We start from the raw sequence: 24,559 nt of genomic DNA, 5'->3' as shown, positions 1-24,559 counted from the left end.
TTGGCGTAGCAAGGTGGGGCTGGCATAGAAATTTTCCACGAGATAGATTTAAAATTGATAACTTAAAATAATAACCAAAATAACTAAATTCACCAAAGTTGACATATTTTGCATACCATGGCATATAATCAGAAAATTTGTTTGTGCTAATCAGACATTTGTAAGGTTTTTCCGTAATGGCAGCTGTTCTGGTGATCCTCGATACTTTGGAGCCGGAGGTATCAGGGGGCCGGCTGAAGAGACACGTTTTCCTCCATTTGGGACATTTGTGCCAAAATAATAGTCTATTTCATCATCTACCTGAGGGAAAAGGAAGGAAAAAGGATAAGGATGGGGATAAGGACAGGTAGGAAAATAGGAAAAGTACCCTGGAAGAGGATACTAACGCATAAGCGTACCACAATGGGTTCAAACAGCGCCCTGAAAAGGGCACTGTAATAACGCATAAAGCGAAAGAGAGCCTATAGCTCTTTACCAAAGCGGGTTAAGAACAACAGAATATGTATCCTGAATATTAAGGTCTCTGAAGTCAGTTTCACTTAATAAGTGTTTACCGAATACTCGGAAACGCAGTTGCGCAAAAACTGGACAGTTACATACCAAATGATACGAAGTTCCATAATCGGTTTCACAGCTATCACATGCAAATGAATCAGCTTGCTGAATATTCGCTCAATATATTGGAGATGGATCAGTACAATACAATTTGGTTTGACGACATGATTCCAAGCTATTCCAGTATTGTCTGTGTTGAGTAGCAGCCCAGGTGTGAATCTGAAGCTTTACCCAGCACTTCGATATCGGAATAGCTGGCTCAGGGCCAATGAAGTCATGTGATGCTCCAGTGCGAGCTAACTCATCAGCCAATTCATTTCCAGCGATGGAAGAGTGGCCAGGCACCCATACAAGGTGAACAGCGTTTACTGAATTCAGCTCCTCGATTTGAGTTCGACAAGCGATAACAATCTTCGACCTGGAGCTAGCCAAAGCAAGTGCTTTTATAGCAGCCTGGCTATCTGAACAGAAGTATATTACTTTGTCCATTACGTGCTGCTGAAGTGCTGATTGCACTCCACAAATAAGAGCAAAGATTTCGGCCTGAAAAGCGGTGCAGTGTCTACCAAGTGAGTAAGACTGATACAGCCTTAGCTCACGAGAATAAACACCAGCATCTGCTCGACCTTCGAGAAGGGAGCCAACAGTGTAACATACGATGCCGTCTGAAATACTTCTCTCCAGAAAACCAGATGTCCACTCTTCCCGGGAAGGGACATTCGTGGAAAATGTCCTATTATTTCCTATAATTTCAAGCAATTGTAAGATCACTTGGAGCAAGGACAACTTTGTCCCAATTCACCAAAAGTAGAAACAACGAGGTGTGTGTTGATCTGCGCTGCACAGGAGTTTCCACTAGTAAACCGAGTACCCATAGACGGTAAGTGCAAAAAAGTGCTTCTTGTTTGAGATAAATGTGTAGTGGGGCAACGTCAAAGAGAACTTCGAGCGCTGCCGTAGGAGTCGAAGAGAACGCTCCAGACATCGCCATTAAGCACATCCTTTGGATTGCTAATTTTGATTGGACCGTTCTCACTTCGCCCTTTTGCCACCACACAAGACATCCATAAGCCAATATTGGACGAACAACAGTTGTGTAAATCCATTTGATATACTTGGGTTTAAGACCCCAAGTTGTACCAAAGGTTCGCCGGCATTGCCCGAAGGCCATACAAGCTTTTTTGATTCTGAACTCAACATGAGGTGTCCATGAAAGCTTGGAATCAAGAATGACTCCAACATACTTTACCTGTTCAGTTACATGGATTTCACAATCAAAGAGACGTAAAGGTCGAACACCATTACGGTTTCGCTTTTCCGTGAAAAGAACAATAGATGTTTTACTCGGATTAACCGAAAGGCTATATTGGCGACACCAACCCTCAACTACCTGAAGAGCATTTTGCATCAGTTCGAAAAGGGTGCTGATGCACAAACCGACTAACAATGTTAGGTAGTCGCCGGCAAAACCATAAGTAGGAAAACCGCTATTATTGAGTTACCTCAATAGCGTATCTGCTACGAGATTCCGCAAAAGTGGTGATAAGACTTCCCCTTGGGGGCATCCACAAACACTCCATTTCCTAATCGCCGCTTGACGCAATGTCGAGATGAGATGTCGGTTTTTGAGCATTTGGTGAATCCAATTGGAAATCATTGGAGATATACCATAACCGCCTGCGGCTTCCAATATGGCATCGAAAGACACGTTGTCAAAGGCACCCTCGATATCTAAGAAAACACCCAAGTAGGATTGCTTTTGAGCGAATGCCTTCTCGATATCGTTAACAACTTTGTGTAAAAGAGTTGCAGTGGACTTTCCAGATTGGTAAGCATATTGGTTCACATGAAGAGGCACATTGGCCAGATAAACATCACGGATGTGATGTTCGACAATGCGTTCTAAGCATTTCAGAAGAAAAGATTCCAAACTGATAGGTCTGAAGCTCTTTGCTTCTTCATACGACGCACAACCCACTTTCGGAATAAACTTTACAGCAATATCCCACCAGGATTTGAGAATATACCCTGTAGCAAAACTGCAAACAAGTAGTTATTTCAAAACATGTTTGAAATGATCAAATCCCTTCTGAAGCAAAATAAGATAAATCCCATCTGCCCCAGTAGATTTGAAAGGAGCAAAGCTATTGACACATTCCACGCACTTCTACGCCAAGGGTGTGAAATTTCAAAGTGATTGTTTTGCCCCAAGCTTTCCGGCATATGAAAAAGGGTAGATTCAGTCTTAGGAAAACCATTTGTTTTACTTAAAATTTGACTGGTAACGCATTTAAATAGCTAGGTGAAGTAATAGCATTTTATGTAAGAAAAATAAAATTTTTCATTGATAAGTTTCCAATATGCCTGCTTGTATATGAAAGTTCAAAAACATTATACCTATTTTTTGTAAATGTAGTATAATAATGTATATTTTATACACCCAAAGGCAACTTTTCATGAAAATGGGTCTAGATATGTTTTAAGTACTTTTTGCAATAGCCGCAATTTAATGGTGTCCCGTTACGAAAATAGCACATTTGTTGTAATAACTAATTTATAACGAACTTTGGAAAAATGATTTTCAGGATTCTCTTAGTACTTGTGGAGACCTTTCTTCCAACATATGGGTTACCTTGATCGGCGCTTTATCTTAGGGGTTACAATGGGTACGTAGACATGGTGTCCCGTTACGAAAATTTTAAAGACATTCATAAGTGGATAAATAAGTTTGGTTTGATCAAATATTTAACCAAAAAACTGTAATAATGATGAAATGATATTGTAGGTGGTATATATTTACATTATCCTTCTTGGTGTAACGGCCCTACTGGAACAAAGCCCGCTTCTCAGCTCTACGCAAACTACGTAAAGAAATGGCAGGTATTCTGATGGATCAGTATAACAAGTAATATTTTATTAAGTTTTGTTGTGCCAGCATACTCTTTGAATGCTATAACCTTTTCAACATGTCATATGAATTACCACCATGATGTATAAAAAGGCTTATAGAATCACACAACGTTCAAAACATGAAAATCCCGAAGTGATGGTTGGCATTCCTTTTTTACCCCATTAATCACCGTATAATTTACTTTTATGACGACAATCATATTTTGAAACTTATATTCTTATTGAAAATTTAAAAAAAAATGTAAAATGCATCACGAAAATGGCATTGCATTACTTTTTGTGACTACATAAATTAGTAACCAATGAATAAAAGTCTAGCGACCTCCCTCTTGTCGTTTTGGTTGTCAACCTTTTTTTCTTCTCGAAATCCGTTTGTTTGTATTGTTAGTTACTGGTTGTCGTTAGCTAAATATCAACGGAAGGCCCCCATAATCCTATCGCTTCCAAAATTAAGCATTGTTTTCTCTAACCTCGACCGCTAGTTTAACGGTTCCCCAAAACTAACATAGTATAAAAGACTAACATAGTATTAAAATGTAAAATTTATTTCAAATAAAATGGGTTCTTCGGCTTTTCGGGCCCGTATGAAGTTGATCACCAATATCAACTTCTTTTCCCGATCAGCCTAGATAGCTGTGTAGTGTCGGTAGCGGTTAGTTCAACTGGCTAAGAATAGCACTACGGACCGCCTGTTCCAGTGGTAGGAATCCACTAATCAGGTGACCCCTAATTCATGGTGTTATGCGGCTTTATGCTTACCGTGCCTAGGAATGAATGGCTAGGGGGGTCTAATAAAAACCTAACCGCAAACGGAGCCTGTGGAGTACCAGGGCACCCTCCACAGTATTTGCCCTTACTGTGCTAACCGGAGCAATAGCGCGGTGGACCTTGTGTTTCTCCGAGACAATCAGCTGCCCTTCTTCAATCTCATACTTGAGGCTGAATAAGGGCGGGATTATGAAGATGTTATTAATTAGTTTAGATTTTCACCTATATGGTTTCGCATTATGCGTTTTACACAGTGTATTCTGTGCATCCTCGCCTTTGGCGCACTCAATTCGATACCGATCTGGCTTTATTGTTGCTGTTCTTTTTTGTGCTGTGATTGTTAAGAGTTTAATCTTGCCTAGTTTGGGTAGTGGCTACGGTTAGGATAGCTCAGATCAATCTTCAGCACAAAAGAACAGCAACGATCAATCTTTGTAGACTTATGCAAAATGGTACAGCCCAAGTGGCGTTAGTCCAAGAACCTTACTTTCGTAAGGGGAATTTCTATTTAGGAAACCTTGTGAATCCGGTGTTTGCTACTTTCAGTAAAAATGAAATGGCAAACTCACGTGTCATGCCTCGAGCATGTGTGCTTGTCAACAACGCAATCGTTGCTACACTCATCTCTGATCTAACTACCAGAGATGTATGTGCTATCACAATAGATGTATCTGTTGGAAACCTCAACAGGAAATACGTTTATTGTTCGGTTTATTTACCGCATGATGAACCATCCCCTACGGATGCTTTCAAACAAGTCATTGCATACTGCACTTCAAAAGGCCTTCCGCTAATTGTTGGTAGTGATGCTAATGCTCACCATATAATCTGGGGCAGCTCAGACATCAATTTGAGAGGCTCCAGTTTGATGGAATACTTAAGTAGTACAGATCTTGGATTACTTAACATAGGCAACCGCCCAACCTTCATGGTATCTGGTAGAGAGGAAGTGTTAGACATAACGCTTTGCTCTAGCAGAATTAGTCATGAGCTGACCAATTGGCATGTGTCAGATGAAGAATCTTTATCTGACCATCGTTACATCTTGTTTGAACATGTGAATATTACTTCGCAAACTTTGCGTTTCAGGAATCCCCGGTCAACCAACTGGGATCTCTTTACCGATCTGGTTGCAGCCAAATTTCATGGATACTCACCATCAATTGACACTCCAAGTGATTTAGATGATGCCGTTGATACTACAACGGCCTTCATCATGGAAGCTTTTGAAGAAGCCTGCCCTCTGCGGTCTGTGAAGACCACAAGAGGAACCCCTTGGTGGAACTCCGATCTGGCGAAGCTCAGGAAACAATGTAGAAAGAGTTGGAACAGACGACGTTCTGCTGGATCGGAGGCTTTCAGGTCGGCTCGCAAGGCCTACCAGAAAGCTCTTCGGTCTGCTGAACGATCCGGCTGGAAAAACCTTTGTACAAATGTTTCCAGTCTGAGTGAAGCCAGTCGATTGAACAAAATCCTTGCAAAATCTAAGGATTTTCAAGTGAACGAACTTCGTTTGCCAAATGGTGATTTCACTTCCTCTGATGAGGAAGTTTTAGAATGTTTATTCAGTACACACTTCCCCGGATGTGTGGATATTACATCTTCGGATGAACCTGATGTCTTTTCTTGTAGTTATGATTCTTTAGCTTCGGCTCGGAGTATCATAACTTTAGAATCGATTGAATGGGCACTTAATAGCTTTGCTCCTTTCAAATCTCCTGGGGCAGATGGGATTTATCCTATTTTGCTTCAGAAGGGATTTGATCATTTCAAACATGTTTTGAAACAACTACTTGTTTGCAGTTTTGCTACAGGGTATATTCCCAAATCCTGGCGGGATATTACTGTGAAGTTTATTCCAAAAGTGGGTCGCGCGTCGTATGAAGAAGCAAAGAGCTTCAGACCTATCAGTTTGACCTCTTTTCTTCTGAAATGCTTAGAACGCATTGTGGATCATCACATCCGTGATGTTTATCTGGCCAATGTGCCTCTTCATGTGAACCAACATGCTTACCAATCTGGAAAGTCCACTGTGACTCTTTTACACAAAGTTGTTTACGATATCGAGAAGGCATTCGCTCAAAAGCAATCCTGCTTGGGTGTTTTCTTAGATATCGAGGGTGCCTTTGACAACGTGCCTTTCGATGCCATATTGGAAGCCGCACGGGGTCATGGTATATCTCCAATGATTTCCAATTGGATTCACCAAATGCTCAAAAACCGACATCTCTTCTCGACATTGCGTCAAGCGGCGATTAGGAAATTGAGTGTTTGTGGATGCCCCCAAGGGGGAGTCTTATCACCACTTTTATGGAATCTCGTAGCAGATACGCTATTGAGGCAACTCAATAATAGCGGTTTTCCTACTTATGGTTTTGCCGACGACTACCTAACATTGTTAGTCGGTATGTGCATCAGCACCCTTTTCGACCTGATGCAAAACGCTCTTCAGGTAGTTGAGGGTTGGTGTCGCCAATATGGCCTTTCGGTAAATCCGAGTAAAACATCTATTGTTCTTTTCACGGAAAAGCGAAACCGTAATGGTGTACGAACTTTACGTCTCTTTGATTCTGAAATCAATGTGACTGAACAGGTAAAGTACGTTGGAGTCATTCTTGATTCCAAGCTTTCCTGGACACCTCATGTTGAGTTAAGAATCAAGAAAGCTTGTATGGCCTTCGGGCAATGCCGGCGAACCTTTGGTACAACTTGGGGTCTAAAACCCAAGTATATCAAATGGATCTACACAACTGTTGTTCGGCCAATATTGGCCTATGGATGTCTTGTGTGGTGGCAAAAGGGCGAAGTGAGAACGGTCCAATCAAAGTTAGGCCATCTCCAAAGGATGTGCTTAATAGCGATGTCTGGAGCGTTCTCTTCAACTCCCACGGCAGCGCTCGAAGTTCTCTTTGACGTTGTCCCACTACACATTCATCTCAAACAAGAAGCACTTTCTTGCACTTACCGTCTATGGGTACTCGGTTTACTAGAGGAAACTCCTGTGAACCGCAGTTCAACACACACCTCGTTGTTTCCATTTTTGGTGAATTGGGACAAAGTTGTCCTTGCTCCAAGTGATCTTACAATTGCTTGTAATTTTCCATATAGGACATTTTCCACGAAATTCCCTTCCCGGGAAGAGTGGACATCTGGTTATCTGGAGAGAAGTATTTCAGACGGCATCGTATGTTACACTGATGGCTCCCTTCTAGAAGGTCGAGCAGGTGCTGGTGTTTATTCTCGTGAGCTAAGGCTGTATCAGTCTTATTCACTTGGCAGACACTGCACCGTTTTTCAGGCCGAAATCTTTGCTCTTATGTGCGGAGTGCAATCAGCACTTCAGCAGCACGTAATGGGCAAAGTAATATACTTCTGTTCAGATAGCCAGGCTGCTATTAAAGCACTTGCTTCGGCCAACTCCAGGTCGAAGATAGTTATCGCTTGTCGAACTCAAATCGAGGAGCTGAATTCAGCAAACGCTGTTCACCTTGTATGGGTACCTGGCCATTCTTCCATCGCTGGAAATGAATTGGCTGATGAGTTAGCTCGCACTGGAGCATCACATGACTTCATTGGCCCTGAGCCAGCTATTCCGGTATCCAAGTGTTGGGTGAAGCTTCAGATTGACACCTGGGCTGCCACTCAGCACAAACAATACTGGAATAGTTTGGAGTCATGTCGTCAAACAAAATTGTATTGTACTGAGCCATCTCTAGGGGTGGCAAAGTATCTAACAAATCTGTCAAAGCAGAATTGCAGCATGCTGGTCAAAGCATTGACTGGCCACTGCCGACTCAGTTATCACATGGCGAATATTCAGCAAGCTGATTCATTTGCATGTGATAGCTGTGAATCCGATTATGGAACTTCGTATCATTTAATATGTAACTGTCCAGCTTTTGCGCAATTGCGTTTCCGAGTACTCGGGAAACACTTATTAAGTGAAACTGACTTCAGAAACCTGAATCTTCAGGACGTTCTGTTGTTCTTGACCCGCTGTGGTAAAGCGCTATAGGCTCTCTTTACGCTTTATGCATTATCACAGTGCCCTTTTCAGGGCGCTGTTCGAACCCATTGTGGCACGCTTATGCGTTATTACAGTGTCCTTTTCAGGACGCTATGTGAACCCATTGTGGTACGCTTTTGCGAGTATGACGATCCTATTCCCTTACCTGTCCTTTCCCATCTCCTATCCTTTTTCCTTCCCTTCTCCGTCAGGTAAATGATGAATAGGCTCGTGTTCATGGCGATGGCACAAATTTCCCAAATGGAGGAGAACGTGCCTCTAGAGCCGACCTACTGATACCTGATACCTGGTTGTCGTTAGCTAAATATCAACGGAAGGCCCCCATAATCCTATCGCTTCCAAAATTAAGCATTGTTTTCTCTAACCTCGACCGCTAGTTTAACGGTTCCCCAAAACTAACATAGTATAAAAGACTAACATAGTATTAAAATGTAAAATTTATTTCAAATAAAATGGGTTCTTCGGCTTTTCGGGCCCGTATGAAGTTGATCACCAATATCAACTTCTTTTCCCGATCAGCCTAGATAGCTGTGTAGTGTCGGTAGCGGTTAGTTCAACTGGCTAAGAATAGCACTACGGACCGCCTGTTCCAGTGGTAGGAATCCACTAATCAGGTGACCCCTAATTCATGGTGTTATGCGGCTTTATGCTTACCGTGCCTAGGAATGAATGGCTAGGGGGGTCTAATAAAAACCTAACCGCAAACGGAGCCTGTGGAGTACCAGGGCACCCTCCACAGTATTTGCCCTTACTGTGCTAACCGGAGCAATAGCGCGGTGGACCTTGTGTTTCTCCGAGACAATCAGCTGCCCTTCTTCAATCTCATACTTGAGGCTGAATAAGGGCGGGATTATGAAGATGTTATTAATTAGTTTAGATTTTCACCTATATGGTTTCGCATTATGCGTTTTACACAGTGTATTCTGTGCATCCTCGCCTTTGGCGCACTCAATTCGATACCGATCTGGCTTTATTGTTGCTGTTCTTTTTTGTGCTGTGATTGTTAAGAGTTTAATCTTGCCTAGTTTGGGTAGTGGCTACGGTTAGGATAGCTCAGATCAATCTTCAGCACAAAAGAACAGCAACGATCAATCTTTGTAGACTTATGCAAAATGGTACAGCCCAAGTGGCGTTAGTCCAAGAACCTTACTTTCGTAAGGGGAATTTCTATTTAGGAAACCTTGTGAATCCGGTGTTTGCTACTTTCAGTAAAAATGAAATGGCAAACTCACGTGTCATGCCTCGAGCATGTGTGCTTGTCAACAACGCAATCGTTGCTACACTCATCTCTGATCTAACTACCAGAGATGTATGTGCTATCACAATAGATGTATCTGTTGGAAACCTCAACAGGAAATACGTTTATTGTTCGGTTTATTTACCGCATGATGAACCATCCCCTACGGATGCTTTCAAACAAGTCATTGCATACTGCACTTCAAAAGGCCTTCCGCTAATTGTTGGTAGTGATGCTAATGCTCACCATATAATCTGGGGCAGCTCAGACATCAATTTGAGAGGCTCCAGTTTGATGGAATACTTAAGTAGTACAGATCTTGGATTACTTAACATAGGCAACCGCCCAACCTTCATGGTATCTGGTAGAGAGGAAGTGTTAGACATAACGCTTTGCTCTAGCAGAATTAGTCATGAGCTGACCAATTGGCATGTGTCAGATGAAGAATCTTTATCTGACCATCGTTACATCTTGTTTGAACATGTGAATATTACTTCGCAAACTTTGCGTTTCAGGAATCCCCGGTCAACCAACTGGGATCTCTTTACCGATCTGGTTGCAGCCAAATTTCATGGATACTCACCATCAATTGACACTCCAAGTGATTTAGATGATGCCGTTGATACTACAACGGCCTTCATCATGGAAGCTTTTGAAGAAGCCTGCCCTCTGCGGTCTGTGAAGACCACAAGAGGAACCCCTTGGTGGAACTCCGATCTGGCGAAGCTCAGGAAACAATGTAGAAAGAGTTGGAACAGACGACGTTCTGCTGGATCGGAGGCTTTCAGGTCGGCTCGCAAGGCCTACCAGAAAGCTCTTCGGTCTGCTGAACGATCCGGCTGGAAAAACCTTTGTACAAATGTTTCCAGTCTGAGTGAAGCCAGTCGATTGAACAAAATCCTTGCAAAATCTAAGGATTTTCAAGTGAACGAACTTCGTTTGCCAAATGGTGATTTCACTTCCTCTGATGAGGAAGTTTTAGAATGTTTATTCAGTACACACTTCCCCGGATGTGTGGATATTACATCTTCGGATGAACCTGATGTCTTTTCTTGTAGTTATGATTCTTTAGCTTCGGCTCGGAGTATCATAACTTTAGAATCGATTGAATGGGCACTTAATAGCTTTGCTCCTTTCAAATCTCCTGGGGCAGATGGGATTTATCCTATTTTGCTTCAGAAGGGATTTGATCATTTCAAACATGTTTTGAAACAACTACTTGTTTGCAGTTTTGCTACAGGGTATATTCCCAAATCCTGGCGGGATATTACTGTGAAGTTTATTCCAAAAGTGGGTCGCGCGTCGTATGAAGAAGCAAAGAGCTTCAGACCTATCAGTTTGACCTCTTTTCTTCTGAAATGCTTAGAACGCATTGTGGATCATCACATCCGTGATGTTTATCTGGCCAATGTGCCTCTTCATGTGAACCAACATGCTTACCAATCTGGAAAGTCCACTGTGACTCTTTTACACAAAGTTGTTTACGATATCGAGAAGGCATTCGCTCAAAAGCAATCCTGCTTGGGTGTTTTCTTAGATATCGAGGGTGCCTTTGACAACGTGCCTTTCGATGCCATATTGGAAGCCGCACGGGGTCATGGTATATCTCCAATGATTTCCAATTGGATTCACCAAATGCTCAAAAACCGACATCTCTTCTCGACATTGCGTCAAGCGGCGATTAGGAAATTGAGTGTTTGTGGATGCCCCCAAGGGGGAGTCTTATCACCACTTTTATGGAATCTCGTAGCAGATACGCTATTGAGGCAACTCAATAATAGCGGTTTTCCTACTTATGGTTTTGCCGACGACTACCTAACATTGTTAGTCGGTATGTGCATCAGCACCCTTTTCAACCTGATGCAAAACGCTCTTCAGGTAGTTGAGGGTTGGTGTCGCCAATATGGCCTTTCGGTAAATCCGAGTAAAACATCTATTGTTCTTTTCACGGAAAAGCGAAACCGTAATGGTGTACGAACTTTACGTCTCTTTGATTCTGAAATCAATGTGACTGAACAGGTAAAGTACGTTGGAGTCATTCTTGATTCCAAGCTTTCCTGGACACCTCATGTTGAGTTAAGAATCAAGAAAGCTTGTATGGCCTTCGGGCAATGCCGGCGAACCTTTGGTACAACTTGGGGTCTAAAACCCAAGTATATCAAATGGATCTACACAACTGTTGTTCGGCCAATATTGGCCTATGGATGTCTTGTGTGGTGGCAAAAGGGCGAAGTGAGAACGGTCCAATCAAAGTTAGGCCATCTCCAAAGGATGTGCTTAATAGCGATGTCTGGAGCGTTCTCTTCAACTCCCACGGCAGCGCTCGAAGTTCTCTTTGACGTTGTCCCACTACACATTCATCTCAAACAAGAAGCACTTTCTTGCACTTACCGTCTATGGGTACTCGGTTTACTAGAGGAAACTCCTGTGAACCGCAGTTCAACACACACCTCGTTGTTTCCATTTTTGGTGAATTGGGACAAAGTTGTCCTTGCTCCAAGTGATCTTACAATTGCTTGTAATTTTCCATATAGGACATTTTCCACGAAATTCCCTTCCCGGGAAGAGTGGACATCTGGTTATCTGGAGAGAAGTATTTCAGACGGCATCGTATGTTACACTGATGGCTCCCTTCTAGAAGGTCGAGCAGGTGCTGGTGTTTATTCTCGTGAGCTAAGGCTGTATCAGTCTTATTCACTTGGCAGACACTGCACCGTTTTTCAGGCCGAAATCTTTGCTCTTATGTGCGGAGTGCAATCAGCACTTCAGCAGCACGTAATGGGCAAAGTAATATACTTCTGTTCAGATAGCCAGGCTGCTATTAAAGCACTTGCTTCGGCCAACTCCAGGTCGAAGATAGTTATCGCTTGTCGAACTCAAATCGAGGAGCTGAATTCAGCAAACGCTGTTCACCTTGTATGGGTACCTGGCCATTCTTCCATCGCTGGAAATGAATTGGCTGATGAGTTAGCTCGCACTGGAGCATCACATGACTTCATTGGCCCTGAGCCAGCTATTCCGGTATCCAAGTGTTGGGTGAAGCTTCAGATTGACACCTGGGCTGCCACTCAGCACAAACAATACTGGAATAGTTTGGAGTCATGTCGTCAAACAAAATTGTATTGTACTGAGCCATCTCTAGGGGTGGCAAAGTATCTAACAAATCTGTCAAAGCAGAATTGCAGCATGCTGGTCAAAGCATTGACTGGCCACTGCCGACTCAGTTATCACATGGCGAATATTCAGCAAGCTGATTCATTTGCATGTGATAGCTGTGAATCCGATTATGGAACTTCGTATCATTTAATATGTAACTGTCCAGCTTTTGCGCAATTGCGTTTCCGAGTACTCGGGAAACACTTATTAAGTGAAACTGACTTCAGAAACCTGAATCTTCAGGACGTTCTGTTGTTCTTGACCCGCTGTGGTAAAGCGCTATAGGCTCTCTTTACGCTTTATGCATTATCACAGTGCCCTTTTCAGGGCGCTGTTCGAACCCATTGTGGCACGCTTATGCGTTATTACAGTGTCCTTTTCAGGACGCTATGTGAACCCATTGTGGTACGCTTTTGCGAGTATGACGATCCTATTCCCTTACCTGTCCTTTCCCATCTCCTATCCTTTTTCCTTCCCTTCTCCGTCAGGTAAATGATGAATAGGCTCGTGTTCATGGCGATGGCACAAATTTCCCAAATGGAGGAGAACGTGCCTCTAGAGCCGACCTACTGATACCTGATACCTGGTTGTCGTTAGCTAAATATCAACGGAAGGCCCCCATAATCCTATCGCTTCCAAAATTAAGCATTGTTTTCTCTAACCTCGACCGCTAGTTTAACGGTTCCCCAAAACTAACATAGTATAAAAGACTAACATAGTATTAAAATGTAAAATTTATTTCAAATAAAATGGGTTCCTTTATTCCCAAGGCGCATGAGCCTTCTAATAAATGTTTAAAGCAACATGCGACATGTGCTTGAAAAGACTGTGTTGGAAGAATGTACTATAGATATCATTAAATCCACAGAGAACAGACGTTTAGGCTCGAACAAAAATACGTCGGAATCGTGTGTAAATGATTTACGTGTACCACAACGCCACCAGCGGAGACTGCCCCACTTATAGTGTCGATTTGACCCCACGATGGCAGTGTTTAGCGTTAAAATACACTAGCTCGCAAAGCGACACGAGCGCCAAACGGCCAAAAACGGCAAGCATTGGAAACAAAAATGACAACACAACCATGTAAGTGATGGGTCCTAGCGCCACGCAACGGGAGCATAACCACATACTCTGATATGACCGTTACAAAGTTTTACACAAGGCAGAAAGCAAAGATAGACGTCTGTTCCCTGTGTTAAATCTTCTTCGGATCATTATAATGTAAAATGTGGAAAAACCGCGAAGATAGATACGTCGCACAACCATAGTTTTGGAGATACCTACAATTAAACTTCACGTACCCGACCCCCGATAACTCATTTTCAAAATACTGGCATTTCGTCAATTTTCATCCGATTTTTTTAAGTCGCTCTCGATCGATCATAAATTGGTGCTTATATATTACACTCAAGTGGCCATGTATTATCCGGAACCATTTCGGTGATATTCCGGGTTGTACTGTGGTCAGGGGGTGGGGAAGGGATTTGTTTTGCCAAATGGCTAAAAGTGATTATTTCGTGTGTGTTATTGTGTTTTAGAGGCCCCCGCGGAACCTGCTCCAGGTGTTACGGAGCCGCTATATTAGTTGATACATACTTAAGTCATTTTTTTCTATCCCATTCTTTCGAAATCATGAAGATTTACACGTCGCTCAGCATGTTTTGGTTACCAACTAGAAATGTCCCCGATGACATCCCTGTGGAACCTGTGCTACATGTTCCGGGGTGGCCAAATTAGTTGATACATACTTCAGTCTATCGTTTCTGACTCAGTCATTCGAAATCATGAAGATTGATATGTCGCACGGCATGTTTAGGTTGAAAACCAGAAGTGTTCCCAATGAGGCCCCGCGGAACCTGTCACGGCGATTCGGATGAGCCAACTTATTCCAATCCGGTTACAGCTTCTGTGTTTCACTGTTCGCAACAAAAATTTCACTGAAAATCGATTGTTCAAACACAACAACACTCGAAATAATCACTTCTAGCCATTTTGACAACCCCCTGACCCCTGCACAATCCGGAATATCGTCGGAATGGTTCCGAATATTGCACGGCCACTTGAGTATAATAAACTTGCACCAATTTATGATCAATTGATGGCGACTTCAAAAAAATCGGATGAAAATTGACGAATTGCCAGCATTTTGAAAATGAGTTGTCGGGAATCGGGTACGTGAAACCTCGAAACAGGTTCCATAGGGCCCATTCCTATGGCCACCATAGGGCCAGAGCGGGTTTGAAGGCCTATTTGTGTCCAGTCGGATAGCTACCATCTGTCTGAAAAACATTGCCGAAGACACCAACATTCTATCTAGCAAAGCATTTGATCTACAACTAGATGTCTTTAGCCGTAACGGGACACCATTAGCAAAACACTGTTTCCACGCGAGCGTAACGCTGCGCTCCCAAAACTAAATCAAGAATATTTCAGAAACTATACATTTCTCAGTAAAACTCACTTCGGCAATCTTGTTCACATCAATCCAAAGAAGAAATGTCTAGAAGACTCTATTATTCAAAACCTCATAACAGAGCTGATATACGCATTTCAGATTGAAAATTTTAAAAAGAAGATTTCTGCGATGGTGTCCCGTTACGAAATGTAACATGTTATATTATGTAAATTGGAGCCAAAACCTCATAGAACAAGTATTGCATCAGGAAGTACATCTAATAAGCTTGTTATAAAACCTGTTAAACCATATGGTCATGAACATTTCATTCGATTGCAGACGTCATTTGTTCACGAAAGTTAGTTCCTCGCGGTGTCCCGTTACGCTGGAATGTGTCTATTAAGTGCCTATTCAATCGATTCAAAAGTTATGATACTCCGAGCCGAAGCTAAAGAATCATAACTACAAGAACAGACATCAGGTTCATCCGAAGATGTAATATCCACACATCCGGGGAAGTGTGTACTGAATAAACATTCCAGAACTTCCTCATCAGAGGAAGTGAAGTAACCATTTGGAAAACGAAGTTCGTTCACTTGAAAATCCTTAGATTTTGCAAGGATTTCGTTCAATCGATTGGCTTCATTCAGACTGGAAACGTTTGTACAAAGGTTTTTCCAGCCGGATCGTTCAGCAGATCGCAGAGCTTTCTGGTAGGCCTTGCGAGCCGACCTGAAAGCCTCCGATACAGCCGAATGTCGTCTGTTACAACTTTTTCTACATTGTTTCCTGAGCTTCGCCAGATCAGAGTTCCACCAGGGGGTTCCTCTTGTGGTCTTCACAGACCGCAGAGGGCAAGCTTCTTCAAAAGCTTTCAAGCTTTCATGTAGTACCAACGGCATTTAAGTGTAGAGTTAGCTATAAGTTAAAATACACATTAATAAAAACAAAAAAAAAAAAAACAACGGCATCATCTAAATCACTTGGAGTGTCAATTGATGGTGAGGATCCATGAAATTTGGCTGCAATCAAATCGGTAAAGAGATCCCAGTTTTTCGACCGAGGGTTCCTGAAACGCAAAGTTTGCGAAGTAACATTCACATGTTCAAACAAGATGTAGCGATGGTCAGATAAAGATTCTTCATCTGACACATGCCAATTGGTCAGCTCGTGACTAATTCTACTAGAGCAAAGCGTTATGTCTAACACTTCATCTCTACCAGATATCATGAAGGTTGGGCGGTTGCCTATGTTAAGTAATCCAAGATCTGTACTGCTTAAGTATTCCATCAAACTGGAGCCTCTGAAATTGATATCTGAGCTGCCACAGATTATATGGTGAGCATTAGCATCACTACCAACAATTAGCGGAAGGCCTTTTGAAGTGCAGTATGCAATGACTTGCTTGAAAGGATCCGTAGGGGATGGTTAATCATGCGGTAAATAAACCGAACAATAAACGTATTTCCTGTTAAGGTTTCCAACAGTTACATCGATTGTGATAGCACATACATCTCCAGTAGTTAGTTCAGAGATGAGTGTAGCAACGATTGTGTTGTTGACAAGCATACATGCTCGAGGAGCCATTGCATTTTTACTGAAAGAAGCAAGCACCGGATTCACAAGGTTTCCTAGATAAAAATTCCCCTTACGAAAGTAAGGTTCTTGACGCCACTTGGGCTGTACCATTTTGCATAAGTCTACAAAGATTGATCGTTGCTGTTCTTTTGTGCTGAAGATTGATCTGAGCTATCCTAACCGTAGCCACTACCCAAACTAGGCAAGATTAAACTCTCAACAATCACAGCACAAAAAAGAACAGCAACGATAAAGCCAAATCGGTATCGATTTGAGTGCGCCAAAGGCGAGGATGCACAGAATACACTGTGTAAAACGCATAATGCGAAACCATATAGGTGAACATTTAAACTAATTAATAACATCTTCATAATCCCGCCCTTATTCAGCCTCAAGTATGAGATTGAAGAAGGATAGCTGATTGTCTCGGAGAAACACAAGGTCCACCGCGCTATTGCTCCGGTTAGCACAGTGAGGGCAAATACTGTGGAGGTTGCCCTGGAACTCCACAGGCTCCGTTTGCGATTAGGTTTTTATAAGACCCCCCTAACCATTCATTCCTAGGCACGGTAAGCGTAAAGCCGCATAACACCTTGAATTAGGGGTCACCTGATTAGTGGACAGGCGGTCCGTAGTGCTATTCTTAGCCAGTTGAACTAATCGCTATCGACACTACACAGCTATCTAGGCTCATCGGGAAAAGAAGTTAATATTGGTAATTAACTTCATACGGGCTCGAAAAGCCGTAAGACTTTAGGATGTAAACTTAAGAATAGTTTGGATGACCTAAGATATCCCGGATGATCTGATATTGTCTTTTGAATTTTCAGAAAACTTACTGGACATAATAAAATACAAATCGTAGTTTTTTATAATGTGAGAAGTTACTGTTACATCCGTAGTCTTTAGGATCTGAAGTCAAGAACAGATTGGATGACGTAGGATATCCCGACTGATTTGATATTGTCTATTAAACTTTCAGAAGACTTATTGAACATGAAAGATTATAAATCGTAGCTTTGTATGATGAAAGAAGTTATCGTTACACCCGTAGACTTCAGGATCTGAATTCAAGGACAGTTTGGATACCCTAGGATATACAGAAAAAATATTCTGCATCATATTCTACCGTTTCTATGCTGTTGAGCATCGAAAACACAGAAATACATAGAAAAAAACTCTATAATAACGCTTGGAAAAATTCAAAGGGTTGAGCTTTAGACGGTCAATTGTGTTCGTGAACATGTCGGAAATTCATGTATTTAATTGAATGTTTCTTTGGGTTCTCAAAACAAGTTTCTATGCAATTTAGTTTCCCAAACGAAAAAAATATGGAAATAATACTGCGGCACCCCTAGATAAACTCCTAACGACACCACTGTGCCTTTGGGTTCGAATAATGTCTACAACTTCGTAGTAGGTTTTTCTTTTCGGGAGCCGTAGCGCACTGTGGGTCGGAGGCGACAATTTATCATTCTACTAATGAAACAAAGAATTATGAATGGGCATTTCTCACCTTTGGGGGTCTTACTACGTAGAAAGTTTGCCCAGACCGTTGTAAAGTTCCAACCCAGCCGCAGGTCCTCGAGTTAACCACAATGATTAAGCGTAAAACTTAATCAAACAAACAGTTGATGAACGGACATAAATAAATATAGCAAACGGTGACACCTGGATGGCAACGGCGAAGCAGCCAGCCAGCGTATCATCGATAAATATCCATAATAATCGCCATAATGGACCTGGGACATTCCGGCGCGAGACACCCACGCGACCAACGACGTCGTATCTAAAGCTAATGCGCATCGATTTATTCAATCAGCTATATCGACGGACGACGCCTGGTTGTTACCTGGTTTCCAAACCGCCAAAGTGAAAATATCCGCTCCCAACCTGGTGTTGCAGTACAGCACAGTGTAAGACAACCCGCCCGCCAACTATTCAAATTAATCCATAAGTTATCGCTAATTTATGTCGATTAAGGTCGACGGGGCAGCCTTCTCAGTTTTCATACAGCTATTCTCAATTTAACAACGCTATTGAACAGTTAAGTTAGCACGCCGAAAAAGTGTCTACCGTCGTCGTCGTCGTCGTCGTCGTCTAGCACAACTTTTACTATCGGATTCAAGTTTCCAAAGCGGCTAATGTGAATGGTGGTTAGTTTGCGCATATGCGTGGGTTGGTTGGGTTTGGTTATTCGTTCCACCAAACGACGGCGCATAATTGATATTTTGACAAATGCTTGTGGGGATTTGCATAGAATTTATGGTGCTTGGCTAGATTGTAGAGTTAGGAAGCTTTTTTACTATATTATGGGAGTGTTATGTGATACATAACAGTTTCTTTATATTCTTTTTCTTGACATTACATACCAGTTGCCATGTAGTGTTTCTATCATACATATTTTTCAGTCAATAATCACGATTCATGAATGAATCGACACAACTACCTACTTTTCTGTGGATCCCTCCCACCTGTAATCAAATTCGTATGCTAATTCATTCGCTGTTTCAAACTTGTAAATCCAACAGCTGGAAATTAATTGCTCTCTAGACGACGTGATGGTGGAGCAATTAAATCAGTTCAAAGCTTGACATAGGGTAACGGTCGAATTTTGGACCCCTAGAGGACATTAGTTTGAATTTAAGCTAAAATCAAACAGATTCAGAGAGTGTTACACATAATGATGATGTTGGTATGACCGTAAAAGCCGCCACTGTCCGTCAAAAATACCCACAAGGTCATTTCTGGCCGAAAATTTGATGAAAATAACTGATTTTTGAAGCATCAGTTTTCACTATTTTGGACACCCCAATTTATTTTGGACCCCCTAAAGTATATATTTTGGACACCCGGTGTTTAAACCAACTTGAAACTATTTTCGAAGAATCTGCCACTTGGATATGCTCGACCACATCCTAATTACTCGATTGACAAAGGCTGATTAGACGAACTTTGCAAATTTAATGCGCTAGAATGATAAAAGTTTTTGTTTACATCTGCAAGTTTCCCCGGCACCATTTTCTCTTTTCGTAAACATGCCGCGACACTCGCACGGATGACGAGATTAATAAAAATAATTTAAAGGCAAATAATGATATTTCCAGTGAGCAAATGATTGCTGCTCGTGCAGAAAAATCTAATTTAACGAATGATTCTAAAAATTGTCGTCATCTCTTCATTACATCTGTGAAAATTATGAAAATACGACCCAGGGGGTCCAAAATATATGGGGGTCCAAATTATATTGGTTACCCTATACGTCAGGTCGTCAGGTATACCAGCCCGTGCATGCCGTTTTACAAAATGCGATATGTTGGTAAACAGAGCGTTACCCAGTAATTAGTTCGTCCGGATGTTTGCTCATTCGCCGAGTAGGTACGACCGACATCCAGCGTTCTCTGGCGTAGAATCGAACAATCCCACATAGAGTTCTTCTACGACGTGTAGGTATGAGCGGAGATAACATTGTTTGATTATTGTTGTATGTAGTACACAAGGCGGCAAGAATGCCGGAAGATTCGTATTTGTGCGTTTTTTTATCAGTGTAGAGATGTGTCTACACTGGTTGGTGGTTTGAATAACAATGATTATTTATTTAGGAGCAACGTCATACTCAGAATAACAGATTGCTACGATCCTACATCTCTCCCTTGTTTTATACTCGCAATGATCCTACTACGTCCTGGAATAGTTCGTATATCCTTTTGTATATCCAATCCACTCATGGTTATGCAAGTCACTTGAATATGATATCCTAAGATCCGATGCTAACGCTAGATAAGATATCCGTCATGAACCCTGGTAGGATGTTGGCGTCAATATAACACAGACAGGTACGCTGATCGTCCACTAGTAGGACCACTACGCCATCGTGGTGCGGAAATCATATCTTAGGAGATTTGATCTGAAAGAAGAGGCACGTGAGTTATTGTTATGAACATAAGAGTGAAATTAAGAAAGAGTTCTTTTGTTGATACTATAATTCCACCTGGTTGCTTCGAAGCTTGTTTTCTCCATTTCTTAAATCATTTTCTAATCACGTGCGCCTTGATAGCTAAAGCCTCTTCATTGCTTTCACTTATTGCTTCATTTTTTTCTTCATGATATTTGAACTCTAAAATATATAACAATTACTTTGATTAACTACATTACAATGAACCTGGATCTTTTACTGGGAAATTCTCAATATCGCTTATAAGCCAAGCAATAGTGTGCTATCAATTCCATTTCAGGGTTGATCTTTGAGCAAGCCTTTGAGAATTTTCCTGAGGTTCATCTTTGTAGCATTGCCCTGCAAGAGTTGCCTGGGTTCCGCTCTTATCAGAGGATCGCCTCTAGACTTTTCTATATAGCTTGAGGATCGCCTCCAAGTTATACCTGAGAATCGCCTCCAGGGTTTATTTTTAACAAGAGGATCGCCTCTAGGTTACACCTGAGAATCGCCTTCAGGATTTTCACAACCAGAGGATCGCCTCTGATTGTACCTAAGGATCGCCTCTAGGATTTTTATAACCAGAGGATCGCCTCTAGGTTACACCTGAGAATCGCCTTCAGGATTTTCACAACCAGAGGATCGCCTCTGATTGTACCTAAGGATCGCCTCTAGGATTTTGTCATAACCAGAGGATCGCCTCTAGGTTACACCTGAGGATCGCCTCCAGGTGGTTCAACATTCTATCATTCTAATTCCAGGCTCTGCCATAATCTAATTGATCGCCTTAGTTTCTTAGACTTCTCCTTGCAACCCGAGGATCACTAACGGATACCAACCATATAGGTATTTAAAGGTTATATCAATATTTTTTCTATCCTCTTCTTTGATATTCTATTTCCAATATCAAATTTACTAGATTTATGAATCAGACTACTATCCTTCTTGAAATGTTCGTTACTGTCGATCCCAAGAATGACCTGTCTCACAATAACTGAGGGCCATTACGATGTTATCCGATCGTTAATGAGAGCCATCCTGGTTCTATATTAGATATCCGTAAATATATAGAAATAAGTAAACTGCACCTGTACATCCCTTAGCACATCCTCCACATCCACATCTGCATCCTCTGTTATGTGTTATCAGTGGCACATAGCGTGCGTATTTTTTTTTTTATTATATGAACACTGTCACAGATGCTAATCAAGAACTTTGTCTTTAAAAAAATATCTATTTCATTCATCATAGAAGAACACTGGCCGGGAATTAGATATCACGTACCTGAAGGTTTTAAAAACCGTAATCCTAGCTCTATACTGAAAATAACTGTATTTCACTTCCATAAGTTCCAAATCCTGAACTATTGATTTTTTTTAGTTTTTACGATTTTAACCGAAACCTAATTCTTATACAGAATGAAATGTTTTGTAATATAATAGCAGATTGAAAATCCACTCTGCCAGTTAGACATTTCCCAAAGACAATAATTTAGTTTGTTTGTGAATGAACTAGGATAGTTATCTTACTGATTTTTTTTCTTCTGTAATGCCTCATCACGGACGAAAAATAAAAGATTTCAATGACTTACCGTCTGAATATGGAGATGATATAAACGTTATCCCTTTGGCTATTTCAAGTACCGTCATCTGATAATTGCATATTGATATGATCGTATTCAGTCGACCTTTAGCTGAAGATCATTGAATGGTCTATCCGGCCCTTATTTCATGTTCGTTCAGCAAACATCTTCAGAATGTTCCGTCGTACAATACTTCTTTGGTGTCCAGGCTGTTCAATCCGAGCTCGTATTCTTGTTTCCTCTCCTCCTGGCTTCCTTCATTCTCCTTGTGATCTGGTCAAAGGTTTCCGGAATATTTAATCCTTTCGATTGAGCGTTGTTGTGTTACGCATTTTACTCCTCGTCGCCAAATGTAGAGATGTGTCTACACTGGTTGGTGGTTTGAATAACAATGATTATTTATTTAGGAGCAACGTCATACTCAGAATAACAGATTGCTACGATCCTACAATCAGTATGATTCATTTCCGAAAAATAGCACTCTCTAATAGATGTAGTGAGTTGCGTCATTACCAGTAGTGGGACAGATTCTCAGTTACCTCAAAGAAACAAAATGTTCTCGAGTAACGTTCAGGTAAACCACAAAACCGTGACAGTTGCGTATAGAAGATAAGGCGAGCGTATTCTGTTAGAAAGACACGTTGCACTCTGTCGAAGCGTGGCTGGTGTCAGTTTCACTCAGGTTAGAGTTTCGTTGATTTTTATTTCCTAAAAATGGTCATAAAAAGCAAAAGCGTAACCGTGTTTGCTTACTGATGCTGTCGATCGTTCGACACGTCTCACAAATTTGTTTTAGAGACGGAAAAGGTGCTTGTGTTTTTTTTACTTAGTGCCGCAGAGCTACAGAGCCACAGCTATAAATACGTGGATATTCAGCAGTGGTGGACACATTTCCGTTAATCCGTTAATCGTTAATAAATGGCGTTAAATATTTTTTAACGATTGAAGTTTCAATTATTTTGGCTCAAAATGCGTAACATATACGCATATTGCCTCCACTTTGACATATTTTACGGCATCTTATACGATTACTTGTTGACTGGGGGACGAACAGCAAAACAATTTTTTATTTTAATTTCAGAACGAATACCCAGGCAATCATGAAGCATTTAAAGTGGCATTTACTTAGCATTACATACGCCTTTACATCAGGTAAAAAAATGCTTATTTGCCGTACATGCGTTATTAATGCTACTTAAATGCAGGTTTTGATCTTGCACCGAGTTTTCGAACCCTTGTCACGGAAAAGGCTGGGTATGCTGCGTAATTCAGATCCCATTGTGATCCACTAGCCTCTGCCCAGCAACTCCTATCCCTACCTCCTCGTGGTACCGGCCGGAAACTATGAGCAACCATAGGGAAGATCTGGTAACCAACCCCGGTGGGAACTTTGGTCGTAGGCTGACAGGGAACGGGAGGCAAACCTGAGCGTCTGTTCTCCAGGAGGAGCGGCTCACAACAGTGTCTGATCCCCATGTTAGGGGTGGCTGATCTACGTTCGAGTGCCAGGGAAGGACTCTAAGCTCAACTGTGCACTATGGTCCTCCGGAAAGTAGGGGGTTGGTGTCAGGCCCTACGAGCCAGCCGTAAAAAAACCATTGTAACGGAAAATCAGCAACAGAATAATACGAACCGAGACCAACGGCAACGACCCCAGCGAACAAAAAGGACTTGCGATTAGAAACTCGGCACGTGGAATTGCCAATCTCTCAAGTCCATTGGGAGCACCCGCATACTCGCCGATCTACTGAAGGACCGCGGGTTCGGCATCGTAGCGCTGCAGGAGGTGTGTTGGACAGGATCCATGGTGCGAACGTTTAGAGGTAATCATACCATCTACCAAAGCTGCAGGAAACACACGCGAGCTGGGAACAGCTTTCATCGTGATGGGTGATATGCAGAGGCGCGTGATCGATTGGTGACCGATCGACGAAAGAATGTGCAGGTTGAGGATCAAGGGCCGATTCTTCAACTTCAGCATAATAAACGTGCACAGCCCACACTCCGGAAGCACTGACGCATTTTACGCGCAGCTCGAACACGAGTACGATCGCTGCCCAAGCCACGACGTCAAGATCATCATAGGAGATTTAAACGCTCAGGTAGGTCAGGAGGAGGAATTCAGAGCAACGATTGGAAAGTTCAGCGCCCACCAGCAGACGAACTAAAATTACTACTCATTGATTTCGCCGCCTCCAAAAACATGGCCATACGTAGCACCATTTTCCAACACAGTCTCCCTTATCGTTACACCTGGAGATCACCACGTTCTGATTGACAGACGGCACTTCTCCGACATTATCGACGTCAGGACCTATCGTGGCGCCAACATAGACTCCGATCACTATCTGGTGATGGTCAAACTGCACCCAAAACTTTCCGTCATCAATAATGTACGGTACCGCGTACCGGTG

The 24,559-nt window shown here is 42.0% G+C and overlaps 1 protein-coding gene across 2 annotated transcripts in view; it reads left to right on the top strand.

Moving 5' to 3' along the window:
• LOC109399235 (chaoptin) overlaps window positions 1-24,559 on the top strand; it is a 128,224-nt gene that overhangs the window by 67,108 nt on the left and 36,557 nt on the right. The window lies entirely within an intron of this gene.

Source organism: Aedes albopictus, chromosome 2 (genome assembly GCF_035046485.1).
Source record: "Aedes albopictus strain Foshan chromosome 2, AalbF5, whole genome shotgun sequence".
NCBI classification, from domain to species: domain Eukaryota; kingdom Metazoa; phylum Arthropoda; class Insecta; order Diptera; family Culicidae; genus Aedes; species Aedes albopictus.
The sequence above is the reverse complement of the archived record's forward strand: the minus strand, read 5'-3'. Positions and strand labels throughout refer to the sequence as shown.